The following is a 16,696-nucleotide window of genomic DNA, read 5'->3' as shown; positions in this document are numbered from 1 at the left end:
TACCAGCAGCAGGGACTGGGCACAATCAAACGCCAATTGTGGAACTAATTAACAAATTCTGACTACTAAAATAGGCCCCCAGCTTAGGTGAACCTGATCAAAGCAGAGGTTGCTCATTTTTGCCCCAGCGCTAAGGGGGCAGGACTGACAGAAAAAGGGGGAGGGGAGAAGGAAACAGAGGTTTTTGTGGCTGTGTATCTATAAAGGCTTGACTGCCTCTGGATACAGCAGCAGGACTTTTCAGGCTGCAACTGCCCAGGCATAGGCAGAAGTGAGCTCTTTGGGGGGCTTGTCTGGAGCCTGTGCCTTCGCCAGGGAAGGGGTGAAGCCCAACTCAGGTGGAATCCATCCATCAAGGAATTCAGACCCCAGGGCTTGGTAATTTGAAGCCATTAAAACAAGCCTAAAACCTTTCCTCTGTCTCCACCACACCCCCAGCAGGGAGAGTCTGCCAAAGTTAAAGGTACCACATCACCTTATGCTGGTGGGACCTGCAGTCAGACAAGTGCCACACGCAGGGCAGGATAAGAAAAACAGAGTCCAGAGACTTCACAGGAAAGTCTTTCAACCTGCTGGATCGCACCCTCAGGGAAAACTGATGCAGGTGACTCTTTCCTCCTGATAGGAGGCCAGTTTGGTCTGGGAAAGTCTGGCTGGGGTCTATAATATCTAAGTAGACCCTCCTAAGTGTGTGCAGGGGGGAAAGGCACCACACAAGCAGGGCAAGAAACAAGAAAGCAAGAACTGAAAAATTCTCCTCTGTTAAACAAAACTTAAGCTAAAGGTCCAGATAAAGCTGAACAGAATGTCAAAGAACAGATAGACAACAAATTCATCCAGCAAGAAAACCCTAGATAAAAAAAGTGAAAGCAATCTCCAGAATAAACTAATTAAGGTAATTAAATGCCTAGACACCAGCAAAAAATAGCAAATCACACTAGGAAAATTGAAGTTATGGTCAGTCAAAGGAAAAAACCAACAATTCAAATAATATACAGGAGCTGAAACAATTAATTCAGAATATACAAACAGACATGGAAAACCTCATCAAAAACCAAATCAATGAATTGAGGGAGGATATAAAGAAGGCAAGGAAAGAACAAAAAGAAGAAACTGAAAGTATGAAAAAACAAATCACAGAACTTATGGGAATGAAAGACACAATAGAAGAGATGAAAAAAACAATGGAAACCTATAAATGGTAGATTTCGAGAGACAGAGCATAGGATTTCAAAACCAGAGGATGGAACATCTGAAATCTGACAAGAAACAGAAACTATAGTGAAAAAATAGAAAAATATGAGCAGGGACTCAGGGAATTGAAAGACAATATGAAATGCATGAATATACAAGTTGTGGGTGTCCCAGAAGGAGAAGAGAAGGGAAAAGGAGGAGAAAAACTAATGGAGGAAATAATCATTGAAAATTTCCTAACTCTTATGAAAGACTTAAAATTACAGATCCAAGAAGTGCAGCTTACCCCAAAGAGAATAGATCCAAATAGACATACTCCAAGACATTTAATAATCATAATGTCAGAGGTCAAAGAGAAAGAGAGGATCTTGAAAACAGCAAGAGAAAAGCAATCCTTTACATACAAAGGTACCCCAATAAGACTATGTGCAGATCTCTCAGCAGAAACCATGGAGGTGAGAAGACAGTGGGATAATATATTTAAATTATTAGAACAGAAAAACTGCCAACCAAGAATTCTATATCCAGCAAAATTGTCCTTCAAAAATGGGGGAGAAATTAAAACATTTTCAGACAAAAAAATCACTGAGAAAATTTGTGACCAAGAGACCAGCTCTGCAAGAAATACTAAAGGGAACATTAGAGACAAATGCGAAGACAGAAGAGAGAGGTGTGGGGAAGAATGTGGAAAGGAAGACTGTGAGTAAAGGTAAAAAGAAGGAAAATTAGCTATGACATATAAAATCCAAAAGGCAAAATAGTAGAAGAAAGTACTACTCATGCATTAGCAACACTGAATGTTAATGGATTAAACTCTCCAATCAAAAGACATAGTCCGGCAGAATGGATTAAAAAACAGGACCCATCTATATGCTGTCTCTACTCAAAGGACACGAGGCCAAGGACACAAATGGACATTTGCACACCAATGTTTATAGCAGCATTATTAACAATTACCAAGAGATGGAAACAGCCAAAATGTCCATCAATAGAGAGTTGACTAAACAAACTGTGACATTTACATAAAATGGAATATTATGCAGCTGTAAGATAGAATAAAGTTCTGAAGTATGTAACAACATGAATGAACCTTAAGGACATTATGCTGAGTGTGATTAGCCAGAAAGAAAAGGACAAATACTGTATGGTCTCACTGATATGAACTGACATTAGTGAATAAACTTGGAATATTTCCTTGGTAACAGAGACCATCAGGAGATAGATATAGGGTGAGATATTGGGTAATTGGAGCTGAAGGGATACAGATTGTGCAACAGGACTGAATATAAAAACTCAGAAATGGACAGCACAATACTACCTAACTGTAATGTAATTATGTTAAAACACTGAATGAAGCTGCATGTGAGAATGATAGAGGGAGGAGGGCTGGGGACATAAATGAAATCAGAAAGAAAGATAGATGGTAAAGATCGAGATGGTATATTCTAGGAATGCCTAGAGTGTATAATAATAGTGAAATGTACAATGTACAAATTTTAAAAATGTTTTTGCATGGGGAAGAAAAAAGGAATGTCATTATTGCAGGGTACTGAAAATAGATAATAATTAATACTTTAAAATGTCACTTATGTGTGAGACTAAAGCAAAAAAATGTTTATTTGTTACAAAATTTAGATTTTGACTAGAGCATTTCCTAATATAACTCATGTAGATAGTTTGATTGAATGTCATAAGTACTTGGAATCTCAGGTAGCACATGAGATTTTGTTGGTTTGTCCAGAGTGATGCCCCAATGAATCCCAGAGTGATTTGATCAGTGACTGGGAAAGTATTTGCAAGCCCCCTTCGGGGAGTTGTGAGAATGGGGGAAAACTCAACTTCCCCAAGTTGAATTCTTGATATTCTCACAAGCAGTGTGGACAACCAAAGCTATAGGTTGAACCCCCAGTCTTGGGGTTTGTTCATATGAAACTTAATCCCACAAAGGATAGGTCAAGTCTACTTAAAATTTAGGCCTAAGAGTCACCCCCAAGAGAGCCTCTTTTGTTGCTCAGATGTGGCCTCTCTCTCCAGCCAACATGATGAGCAGTCTCACCACCCTCCACCTCTCTGCGTGGGACATGACTCCCAGGGGTGTGGACCTTCCTGGCAAGGTGGGACAGAGATCCTGGAATGAGCTGAGACTCAGCATCAAGGGACTGAGAAAAACCCTAGAATGAGCTGAGAATTAACATCAAGGGATTGAGAGAACCTTCTTGACCAAAGGTGGAACAGTGAAATGAGACTAAGTGTCAATGGCTGAGAGATTCCAAACAGAGTTGAGAGGTTATCCTGGAGGTTATTCTTATGCATTAAGTAGATATCACCTTGTTGTTCAAGATGTAGCAGAGAGGCTGGAGGGAACTGCCTGAAAATGTAGAGCTGTGTTCCAGTAGCCATGTTTCTTGATAATGATTGAACAAAGATATAGCTTTCACAATGAGACTCTGTGAATATGAAAACCTTGTGTTTGATGCTCCTTTTAGTTACTATATCAGCAGAAGAGTAGAACATATGGAATAAAAATAAACAATAGGGGGAACAAATGTTAAAATAAATTTAGTTTGAAATGCTAGTGGTAAATGAAAGCGAGGGGTAAGGGGTATCATATGTATAATCTTTTTTTTCTTTGTTATCATTTTATTTCTTTTTCTGTTGTCTTATTTCTTTTTCTAAGTCGATGCAAATGTTCTAAGAAATGATAAATCTGCAAATATGTGATGATATTAAGAATTACTGATTGTATATGTAGCATGGAATGATATCTTCATGTTCTGTTTGTTAATTTTTTAATTAATAAAAAAGTTAAAAAAATTGAAGAGAAGGGAAAGCTACCTAACTCATTCCATGAAGCTAACATCACCCTCATACCAAAGACAGACAAAGATGTTACAGAAAAAGAAAACTAAAGATCAATCTCTCTAATGAATACACTTGCAAAATTCCTCAACAAGATACTTACAAATCAAATCCAGCAGCACAATAATAGAATTATACACCTTGATGAAATAGGATTCATCTCAGGTATGCAAGGTGGTTCAGCATAAGAAAATCAATTAATGTAATACACCATATCAACAAATCAAAGCAGAAAAACATGTGATCATTTCGATTGATGCAGAAAAAGCATTTGACAAAATTCAACATCCTTTCCTGTTGAAAACACTTCAAAGGATAGGAATAGAAGGGAACTTCCTCAAAATGTTAAAGAGAATATATGAAAAACCCACAGCTAACATTATCCTCAATTGAGAAAACCTGAAATCTTTCCCCCAAGATCAGGAACAAGACAAGGATTTCCACTATCACCATTGTTATTCAACATTGGGTTAAAAGTTCTAGCCAGAGCAAATAAACAAGAGAAAGAAATACAAGGCGTCAAAATTGGAAAGGAAGAAGTAAAACTATCACTGTTTGCAGATGATATGACACTATATGTCAAAAATCCCAAAAAAATCCACAGCAAAACTACTAGAGCTAATAAATTAGTACAGCAAAGTGTCAGGTTACAAGGTCAACACTCAAAAATCTGTAGTGTTTCTATACACTAGTAATGAACAATCTGAGGGGGAAATCAAAAAAAGAATTCCATTTATAATTGCAACTAAATGAATAAAATATTTAGGAATAAATTTAAATAAAGATACAAAAGACTTATGCAAAGAAAACTACAAGAAATTGTTCAAAGAAATCACAGAAGACCTAAATAGATGAAAGGGCATACTGTGTTCATGGATTGGAGGACTAAATATAGTTAAGATGTCAATTCTACTTAAATTTATTTACAGATTCAATCAATACCAATTAAAATGCCAAAAACTTGCTTTTCATAAATAGAAAAACCAATAATCAAATTTATCCAGAAGGACAGGTGCCCCAAATAGCTAAAAGTATCCTGAGAAAAAAAATGAAGTCAGAGGTCTCATGCTATCTGATTTTAAGGCATATTATGAAGCTACAGTGGTGAAAACAGCATGGTACTGGCAAAAATATAGATATACTGACCAATGGCATAGAGTGTTCAGATATAGACCCTCTCATCTATGGACAAGCTTGCATAAGAGTGAATTCCAGAGTAGCCTCTTGACTCTATTTGAGCTCACTCAGCCACTGATATTTTGTTAGTGACACTTCTTTTCCCTTTTTCTTGAGGATGAAATTGTTGATTCCATGGTGCCAGGGCCAGACTCATCCCTGTGAATCATCTCCCATGCCACCAGGGAGAACATCACCCCTAGATGTCATGTCCCACATAGTGCAGAGGGCAATTATTTCACTTGCAGATTTGGGCTTAGAAAGAGTGAGGCCACATGTAAACAACAAAAGAGGTCCTTCTTACAAGTAACTCTTAGGCATTGAGCCAACTCATCTGGGACAGAACAGTCTCTTCAATAAATGGTGCCTAGAGAATTGGATATCCATATGCAAAAGAATGTAAGAGGACCCATATCTCACACCCTATACAAAAATTAACTCAAAATGGATCAAAGACCTAAACATTAGATCTAAGACCATAAAACTACTTCAAAGATATAATTCATGTATAAAGAGTGTTTAAGTCCAGGTTGCAGAGAGAAAACTGTTATTACATGCTATGGAATATATTTAACAGGAAAATATAATTAGTACCAGAGCAACCACAGGTGTAAATAATGGGGGGAGTGTTAAGAGATAAGAGGAGGTTTAAATTTCCTACTTGGTGATGTGTATTTATTAGTTATCTTTCTCTTGAGAACAATGAAATTTTCTAGAATTGATAGTATTGATGGACTGTCAACTTTGGGCATTATACACGATGTCTAATGAATGCAGGTGGCAGAAGAAAGTACTGAACTGAAAAGTAGATTAGTTGAATGATGGTGTATACATATGAGAATATTGTGTTACTACAAAAAGGAATGAAGTCATGAGGCATGTAATGATATGAATGAATGAAAGAGCAATTACTGTGTGGTCTCCTTTAGAAAATGCTTTTAAGAAAACAGGGGTCTAGATTGTAAGATCTAATAACAGACACATTTAGTCTGGAATGGTAATTATTACTTCTGGATTTTGAGAGGCTGTTTTATAAATCTATAACCTGGTATTTAGAGATAAGAACGAAGCCTATCAGGTTGGGATTAAAGTAATTCAGAATACAGGGTAAGGAAGACAATGTCTATATTTGAGGACTGCACCTAGTCTTTTAGATCAAAGGAAGAAAGTTTTAATTTTTCTGGAGCCTAAATTTTCTGTAACACATAATCTAACTCTCTCTGTCTGGATAGCTCATTAGAACAATTGAAATACAGGGAACCCAGAATAAGAATGAGAGTCTTTAAGCCTATATAGCTTAATGTAATGCCTGGATACATCCTAGTATATATTAAGAGATAATCAAAACCTATTAGGAAAGTCCCTTGAGGGATGGGAGAAAAAATATAGAACTATTAAACTTTGCCATCAGGGAATCACCTGATACTATATCAAACAGTAGGGACACTCAAATCAATAGGCCAGGCCCTTGATCTTGAGATTTACTCTTGTGAAGCTTATGTAGGTAGCAGAGAAGCTTAGCATACCTGTTGGTATGCCTAAGAGTTACTTGTAGGAGGAATCTTTTTTGTTGCTTACATGTGGCCTCACTCTTTCTAAGCCCAAAACTGCAAGTGAAATAATTGCCCTCTGCACTATGTGGGACATGACATCTAGGGGTGATGTTCTCCCTGGTGGCATGGGAGATGATTCACAGGGATGAGTCTGGCCCTGGCACCATGGAATCAACAATTTCATCCTCAAGAAAAAGGGAAAAGAAGTGTCACTAACAAAATATCAGTGGCTGAGTGAGCTCAAATAGAGTCAAGAGGCTACTCTGGAATTCACTCTTATGCAAGCTTCAGCTAGACCTTGCTACTTATCATAACTTGCCAAACCCCAACCAAAAATATTCCATTGAATCCTAAATTACACCTATGGCAATATATATGATTCTACAAGTGTTCCATGCACTAGGGTAAATTTCAAGAAATCTGCAACCTCCAGATGGGTCCCTGGACCAGATAAGACCTGAAACCTAGAGGGCCCATTCTCTCCAGAAAAACATCTAGTTCCATCTCCCTACCCTATATTATTGACAGCCTCCTCCAACATTAAAAAGTTAGAATGGCCATAACAAAGATACCCCTAAATAGTGGGATAGAAAAATCAAAGGTGATGGTGGATTTACACAGAGAAAGTTAGGGTTTAACAAACAAATATAATCGCTAAGTCATTAAACTGATATTTCTTTTAATCTGCAGTATCTTAGAGCAGCTATAAATAAAAATGAGAAATTGTGGAAATGTAACCTATACCAGACTCTGAAATCTGTTCTACAACTAATTGTTGTGCTGTACTTTGAAATTTATTGCTTTTATGTATGTTCTTTTTCACCAAAAAAACAAAAAAGTTTAAAGCTTAAAAATACAGACAATATTATTCTTCACCTTGTGTATTGATTTACCTTAGCTTTAATCAGATCACAGTTTCATCACTTCTTTAATTAGACTTTGATCATTTTCAGTTTTTTTATTAACAGTTGCTGTATGAACATATACTGACTTTCAGTACTGGAGAACTAAATTTGAGTCTCAGATGTCAAACAGATACTTAAAGTTCCAGGGAGCTACTAGATTATACAAAGGGCAAAACATCTCAGAATTTAATGATAACAGTTAATGCTTATAATCTGAGTTTAATTTTTAAAAGCATTTTTAATGAAGCTACCTAAAGAAATAAAGTCATCAGACAGTTGTTTTGTATTAAGAAACTATGGCAGGGGTTCTGTTCTGTTTAACTTTTACACAATTACCCAAGTTATGTTGACAGATTATATATATGTCCTACCTTTCTTTTGAAGGTTTTTCTTGTTACAGATGGAGCACTAATCTATAACCAATCATATATGTTTTTAGAGACGTATTAGAGCAAAACAGTACAACTGAGAATTTGGATGTTTTGTTGATTGTACCTTTTTGATAATAACTAAATCTATGACTAGCAACATCATACTATTGCTCAACATTGTACAGATTAATATCAGGGTATAACATGGATAGCGAGAACATTGTCAGGTTTTTAGGAATTTTATGCAATCTAATATTATTTTACCTTTACAAATTTAGCAAGCAATAGGATAGGAAATCTCTTTTAACCAGTGTAATACTTCCCAAACTCCTATGCAATAGGTTAAGCTATTTTAGTAGATTACTTTTAGAAATTGAAAGAACAAATTATTTGGAACAATTTATCCTTTTAACAGTGAAAAGACCATTTTTCTGAAATAAGGGATGATAATGCCAACATAAACATTAAAAAGAATATTATTCTGATGCAAAATCTTTTATTTTCTAGACAGAGTAGTCAAATGTTTAAGAAAAACTTTAAAAAAATTTTACATTAAGAGCAAACTAAAAATCTATGTTATTTTAACAGAGGGAATTCTATACTTTTGTTTTGTATCAGTATTCCATTTGACACAAAAGCTTTCTTTTTTGAAATATATGATAAACATTAAATTATGGTTAGCACTAACTTTAACAGACAGAAAGAAAGCTTTTTTTGTCAATGCAAGTTTTTTTATTAAGCATAGGTACAGTATTTTAACAAAATGAAAACTTTTCTAAAAAATCATATGCAAATGAGGGACTTGTTTCACCTAGAATATTTAATCAGTTGAAATCAGGAAAATGAACCCTTTTCTAGATGTCAAATCATTGAAGACATTTTGCAAAAGGAATCTGAAGACATATATTTTATTCTGATGCCCTTGGGATTCTAAAATACCTCACTGATGGCTGAAACTTCCCTAATGAAAATGAAACTCCTAAACATCCAAGGCTATTTTCATAACTGTAATTTATTAATCTTCTGCCCCATTAATAAGCCATCTCCTCTAAAAAAATTTATATATAATTTGATGAAACTGGGAATCAGTGCATAATGTTTAAAAGACTGCTCCATGGCAGTTTCGTTACATCAGAGGCTCAGAGATTTAATAAACCCAATTTCCTCTGTTAACTCGTTAGATTATGCACTGTTTAAATAGTAAGCACAAATTTACCAACCGTGATTAACATTTCAGAGGAGCTCATCATAAACATTGGGGTTTCCCTGAGTTACTTGACCATGAAAACCCTGAACACAAATACACAAACAACAAGTGCTCTGTATCTACAGCAGTAAAGAATTACCTTCCCTCATGTCCACTGTCATTCTCTAGTGACCCAGAGATGTTACTAGAACCGACTTAGGAGGGCAGGCTTCGTTGCTACCCCTTGTGCACAGACTTTGCTAGACAGCTTCAGACCTGCTGTTGTGTGGCTATTAAAGTAACATCTAACTAAAATTCAGTATCTTATTTATGGTCTGTGGATAACTGGATAAAAGGCCTACAGAATAAAATTGTTTACATCCTTCTGCCATTCTATTAAAACAGAAAGAAAGCTTTTGAACCTGCATGCTTTCTTCCAATAACAGTATTCATAAAGGGAAAAAGAGACAGAGAAGGTACAAAATAATTGAAGAAGGAAGAAATTGATGCTTAGGTTTAGAACACAGCCAAGGATCTATATGCTTGATAATCAGAACACACAAAACATTGTTTATAATATGTCTAAAATCTCTTAGTCTGATTCAGCACTACCTTCAAAGGACAGAAAAGCCCCGAGTTTGAAATATAATAATCTTTTTTATATTTAAGGGATTTATATCCAGGAAAAAAAGACCCAAATTTTTCTCAACATTATTTCTAAATTCTAAGTATATTAATTTAGAAAATTAAGTTATGGCTTCTAAAAACCAATGCAGAGTCCTATTTATTTAAATGCTGCTTTTTAAGTAAAGTTCTTACAAATGTCATCTCTTTTATGAAGTCTTCTTAGGTAACTCTTTATCTATCTGCACTTTGAATTTTTCTAGCATCTGTTTCCTTTGTTACCACTGTCTTATATTATGCCCTAGTACATATATGTTCTAGCTAAAATATAAACCTTTTGAAGCTAAGACTTAGGTTTTCCTTATTCATGACAGCATTTACTAACAGAAGTATAGTGACTGACATTAACAGAGTTACTACAAATTCAAATACTTTCACATACTGAGAAAACATATGGCCAAGAAACCAAAGCCAGATTCTTTGAAATCCAGGTTATCAAGGTTATTAAAAAAATCCACTTATATTTCCTAAAATTTAACTGATTTCTTAAATAGAATATATTTGAAGCATTAGCATATGTTTAATTTTATTATATTTTATATAAAATAAAATTGTATTTTATTATTGCTCAATTTATGTAATTTAACCTATCTTAGCAGTTAGGCTACTTTGAGAGGAATTTTGAGAATTATTTATAATATTGGTTATTTTATCAGTAAGCTTATATAGATTTAGGGAGAACACATCTAAGCAGAATAAAATTGCATTTGTCCAATTCAAAATTTATCAAACAATTCCTTTTAGTGAGAATTGAAAAAAAACCTTCTTGTCTTCATACCATAACCAAGAAATCAGGATTTAAGGGCTGATTTTGATTAGTAAATCATCATATAAAAATTCCTTTTAGCTTTCTGGAATGTTGAGGTTGACAGGTAAATACCTGAAACCTCTGAATTGTAGTACAACTGCCTTGATATCTGAAATGAGTGTAAAAAGCCCTTATCCTGTGCCTTTGTGATTGTAAGAGCTGGTCATTATCATGCAAAGCAAAAAGCTTAATGCTAATTAAATCAGCCATTAACAACTTCTTCCTTTTGGTTCACGTGGTTAGTACTGAAGTGATAGCTCTGGCTCCCCTCCTTTCAATTTATGCTCTCCTATGGAAATGATAATGTTAACACTTCTCTCCTTTTGTGCTTCAAGTTTACTATCTGGAATGACCTTATCTCCCCTTTTAAAATCCTTAAAAACCACGAACGCTCTAAATACAGGAAGACAGATTTTGGGGTGTTAGGCAGTCTATTCTCCTGCAACACATGTAGTAATAAACTCTTACTCTCTTGGAAACCCCGGTGTCTCAGGAATTGGTAATTGTGTATGTTGGGCAGAAAAACCGACAGCCTTTGGTAACAATTTGGTGACACAGATGGGATGAACGCCTGAATCTCTGGAGCCCCAGCAGAGCAGGTGAGCAAGATAACTGCGCATTTTGTGAACATTGGAGTTTCTCTGTTCGGCCAGCATTCTAGAGACTTTTGGCTCTTTAAGAAAGCCTCAAAGAGAGAAACCATTTCCAGATCCAAGCCCCAGGACCTCTGACTGGGTGAGTAGCGTAATGAAGGAGAAAGCGGGTAGGGGAGTAAATAGGAAGTTTGAGTTTCCCTGACCTGGGCCACGGCCATATTTCCAAAATGATCCCCTTTCCTCTGACTGCTATACCTTCCGATTTGGGGTACCACACTGTACAGGTTTTGCTGACTGGGTGAGTGGGTCATCAAGGTAGAAATGGATCAAGAAGTAAATAGGTAGTTTGAGTCCCCTTTCACCTAGACTTGAGTCATACTTCTAGAATTATTTCTTTTCTCTGACCTCTATATGTTCAGATTTTTGGTACTGTAATGTACAGTGGTGTTCAATGAAATTAAGTAAGCCTGTATCAGTGTTAACTGGCATGTTACCTAAGTATTGGTTATTTGTCAAATTAGTGTGATATTTTATGTCTGTTTAATTGTTAATTGATGTATTTAGCCCTGGCCTAAATTTGTCTGTATAATGTTAAAAATAAGTAATCCAACAATTAATTGGTATTTAATGAAGTTAAGTAAGCCTGTTTAAATGCTATCCAGTGTGTTAGCTGGTTATGGTAGGAGTTAATATATGTTTTAAGTGGTTAATTCCTGTTTGTTAGCTGGTGTTTTTAGTCTAGCTATTAATTGATGTGTTCCTGTATTTGTGTTGGTCAAATATTAATAACTGGATACTGGTTACAGAAATTTTTTTTAAAAGGGAAGCTTTGAACTGTATTGAAAATTGAAAAGATTTTGTTTATGAGTCTATAAAAAAAGGTTTTATTTCTGTAACTACCATGGCCTCACTATGATTTAAAATGAAAGTACTACTATTATAATTAAAGATATTGCAGTGAGAATTTTTCTCCAAAAATGTAGAAATGGGATGAAATAATGTATTCAATCCTTTATTTGTCCCTCTCAAGGATTTCTGTGTTTCTGTTTTTTGAGTGACTAGTTTTCTATTTGTGGCTGTGTGCATTTTCAATGTATATTCTCATACCTCCAGATGGTAATAGCAAATTCTTAAAGAGCTCTATTTGAACTGCTTAGAAATAGATGCCTGATATAAATATATAAATTGATATTTATGAAGTAAAAATAAAAAGAGAAAAAACTCTATGGCATGATTCAAAACCTTAGTTTTGCAATTGCTATAAACAAAAGGGGAACATTACTTAAAAAACTGCCTCTGGTTTCCCTATGGCAGCAGAAAGCTGCCAAAGACCTGCTTCTGGAAAAACCAAAAGCCTTTTCCAATGGCCATAGTCACAGCTTTTATACATCTAATAATTGGAAATAATTAAAAGAAAAGCATAGGAACTCTCAAAACTCTATAGCTCTTACATGAAATTTTCAAGCCCAGCAAATCTGATATCTTTCTGTCTGCAACCTATCCCTACCCCAAGCTCAACTACCAAAAGCAGAACAAGGGTGAGGACAGAAAGATATTGTGAGGTGCAGTTTAGAATTCTTTTTTGGGGGGTACGTGGTCTGGGAATCAAACCTGGGTCTCCCACATGAACTATCCATAGAATTCTTTTTTTTTACTGAGCCTGGAGATTATAAGTGGTTAGCATAAAGAATGGTGCAGTATAGCCCATGTCTATTAATATTGATTTTTCTAATAATACTTTGCAGTGATAACTGTAGTAATTTGATCATTATTAAAATATAAATAGCTTTGGGATGGGAGTAACTGAGTAAAATCTAATTATCAAATTTCAGTAAATAAAATAAGAGATCTTTAAAAGATAGGGAAATGTTTTTCCTGAATTTAGACTTGGGACAAATTAAATAATTGCAGTTTACTTTCTATAACTTGATAGTCAATGTACTTTTTAAATTGTTTGTAATTCTAAGATATTATGAAAACAAACTTTTAAACCTCAGATAAAAGGAATTTTATGCTAAATTTTGAGTTGAACAAATGGGTGTGTTCTCCCTAAATCTATATAAACTTACTAAAAAAATAAACTAGTATTATAAATATATTCTCAAAATTCCTCTTACTGTTGCCTAACTAGATAGGTTAAGTTAAATAAACTGAGCAACATATTTGGCAATAGTAATACCCCCATAAAGTATAATTAAAGCTGTGCTTATCCTTCAAATATGCCCTACTTAAGAAATTGGTTAAATTAGTAAGAAATGTAAATGATTTTTTAATAAACTTGACTACTTTTTAATTAAAAAATTTAAAATAATCTGGCTTTGTTGTTTGACCATTTGTTGCCCAGTATGTGTAAGGGTTTGAATTTGCAATAGTGGCTTTGTTAAAGTAAGTCTGTTATGAAAAAAACATGTAAGTCTCAGCTTCAAAGAGTTTATACTCTACTTAGAATGTACATGTATTAGGGCATAGTATAAGACAGAGGTAACAAAGGAATAAAATGCTGGAAGAATTTAAAAAGCAGAGAAATAAAGAATGACATAAGAAGTCCTCATAGAAGAGATGACACATGTAAGACCTTTAAATAAGAAGGCAGTATTTAAACAAATAGAATTCTAAACTAGTTTTTAAAAACCACAACTTAATTTTGTGAACTAACATGTTCCTACCATAATGTAGCAGCTGGGGATAATGAAAGAAAATTTGGTTTTCTTCTTTGGATATAATTCCCTTAGACATAATAGCTGATAATATTTCAAACTTGGGCTTTCCTGACCTCTGAAACCCATGCTGAATTAGACTGTGAGATTTGAGGTATATTGTGGCATAATTATTTGTGTGTTCTGAGTATAAAGTGTGTAGATGCCTGGCTATATTTCAAACCCAAGCATAAATTTCTTCTATTATTTTGCAGTATCTCTGTCTCTTTATCCTTCATGAATAGTGCTATTGGAAAGAAGTATGCCAGTTCAAAAGCTTTATGTATTGTATATTTAATAAAAGGGAGATTTTGTGTTAAGCTGAGTATTAATACAAAACTAACATTTAATTTTCCCCTGTTAAAATAACATGGACAGGGCAGACCATGTTGGCTCAGCCCTCCATGCTGGAGACTTCTGGTTCTTGCCCATGAAAAATAAATAAATAAATGATGTGGACAACAGAATAAATGTATATGTACACATTATCCTTTATTTCAGAAAACAAATCTTCTCACACTTAAGGGAAAAACTGTTAAAAATAATTTATTCTTTTACCTTATAAAAATAAGATGCTAAGACAGTTTAGCTTTATTGCACAGGATGTGTTTGGGAAGTATTAAAGTAGTTCAAAGGATGTTCTGTACTGTTATTGGTTAAAATTTATAGGTAAAATATTATTCACATATTTAGATATTCTATAAATTCCTAAAACTTTTATATTGTTCTCATGGTCCATGTTACATCCTGATCTAATCTGTATGATGTTAAACAATAGTATGGTGTTGTTGGTCATGGTTTTAGTTATTCTAAAAGGCTACAGAACACAGCAACTGCCAAGTTATCAGTTACACTGCTTTGTTCTACTACTAAAAGTTTTAGTGTTCCACTTTATTTTCTTAACTAAGAAAGATATTTATTGAAATAATACAAAGATGTTACAAGGATGCATTAGATAATGGTCCTAAAAAGCTGGTTGTTAAGTGCATGATGTGTGGCTGCTGAGAATAGGAAAGTCCTGAGCTCAATCAGCCACACATCCATTTGTCTTGTCGAGGAAGAGATGCTGAGGTCAACTTGGTTGAATTTAGGCTAGGCTGCCCTCAACTTTAAAGGAAAGGTTAAACAAATATATGTTATATTTTATCTGTTGAATAACAAAGCTGGCAAATGTACAAAAGCAAAATAGAACAAAACTTCTACTATGGTTTAACATAAAATGGTTGTCTAATGTTTTTGTTTCTGAAAGAGCCTTCATTTAAAGATACTTATAAAAATTAAAGCTCAGATTGTAAGCATTAACTGTTATTAAATTCTAAGATGCTTTACTCTTTAAAGCTCAGTAGTTTCTTGAAACTCAGATTTGGTTCTCCAGCTCTGTGTAGACCCCCAGCTGGGTCTACACAGCAACAGTTAAAAAAATGAAAAAAATCAAACTTTAATTAAAGATGTGATGAAATTAATCTGGTTAAAACTAAAGTAAATCAATATACAAGGTAAAAAATAATATTCTCTCTATTTTAAAGCTTTAACTTTTGTGTGAGAAAAAAATTCATTCAAAATTTGCACTATATAAATCAATCAGTCTAGTCAGTTAAACAACCTAAATCAGCTTTATTTCATATAAATCTGGAATAAGGAACAACCTTAATTTGTGTACTAGTTAATCTTGTGCAATGGTGCATGTTAGAGTATTTTGAGCAAGAAAAAAAGGTGTTTGCATGTCCCTTAAGAAGCTGGGAAAAATAGAACTATTAAACTTTTCCACCTGGGAATTCCTAACACTTAAACAAGAGGGACACCCAAATTAATAAGCCAAGGCCTCAATTTTGAGACTTGCCCTTATGAAACTTAGTAGTAACTGATTAGTGCCTAAGGGCCAACTCCAGAAAATTTCTACTGCTGCCCAAATGTGGTCTCTCTCTATGCCATACTCTGAGCTTCCCCCCAACATGGGATGTAATTCCTGGGGATGTAAACATGGCACTGGCAGCATGAAACATAACTAGCCCTGGCATCATGGGACACTGTCTGTGGTATTGGGGGACATAGATGGCACTGTGAGGCATACATTCCAAGGATCTGACATCATGGATGAACCGACCTAAAGGGGGAAAAGAAATAGTTTCAATGGCTAAGAGATTTCAAATTGAGATGAGAGGTCATACTGGAGATTACTCTTATGCAAGTTTCAGCTAGATATTGCAAACTGCCACAACATGACAAATCCCAACCAACAGTGTTTCTGTGTTCCTGAAAGCCTGAAGGTATCCTGTCCTGCATAAAGCTTTACTTAAATATGCTTTTCAAAGCCTCCAAAATCTCCAAATTGTTTCAATGCCAGAGAAGTTCTGAAACCAAGAGATACTGGATTCTCCAAGAATAGCATCTGGTTTCATCAGCTCATACTTTGGCCCCTTAAATCTTATTAACAACTCATTCCTCTGCCAAACTGCTGGAAGTAAAACCATGGGTACACCAGATGAGTAAAACATGGAATAAAAATAAATAATGGGGAACAAATGTTAAAATAAATGTAGATTGAAGTGCTAGTGATCAATGAAAGCAAGGGATAAGGGGTATGGTATGTATGAATTTTTTTCAGTTGTCTTTCTATTTCTTTATCTGGATTCATGCAAATGTTCTAAGAAATGATCATGATGATGAA

This window comes from Tamandua tetradactyla (genome assembly GCF_023851605.1).
Source record: "Tamandua tetradactyla isolate mTamTet1 chromosome 22 unlocalized genomic scaffold, mTamTet1.pri SUPER_22_unloc_3, whole genome shotgun sequence".
NCBI classification, from domain to species: domain Eukaryota; kingdom Metazoa; phylum Chordata; class Mammalia; order Pilosa; family Myrmecophagidae; genus Tamandua; species Tamandua tetradactyla.
The sequence above is the reverse complement of the archived record's forward strand: the minus strand, read 5'-3'. Positions refer to the sequence as shown.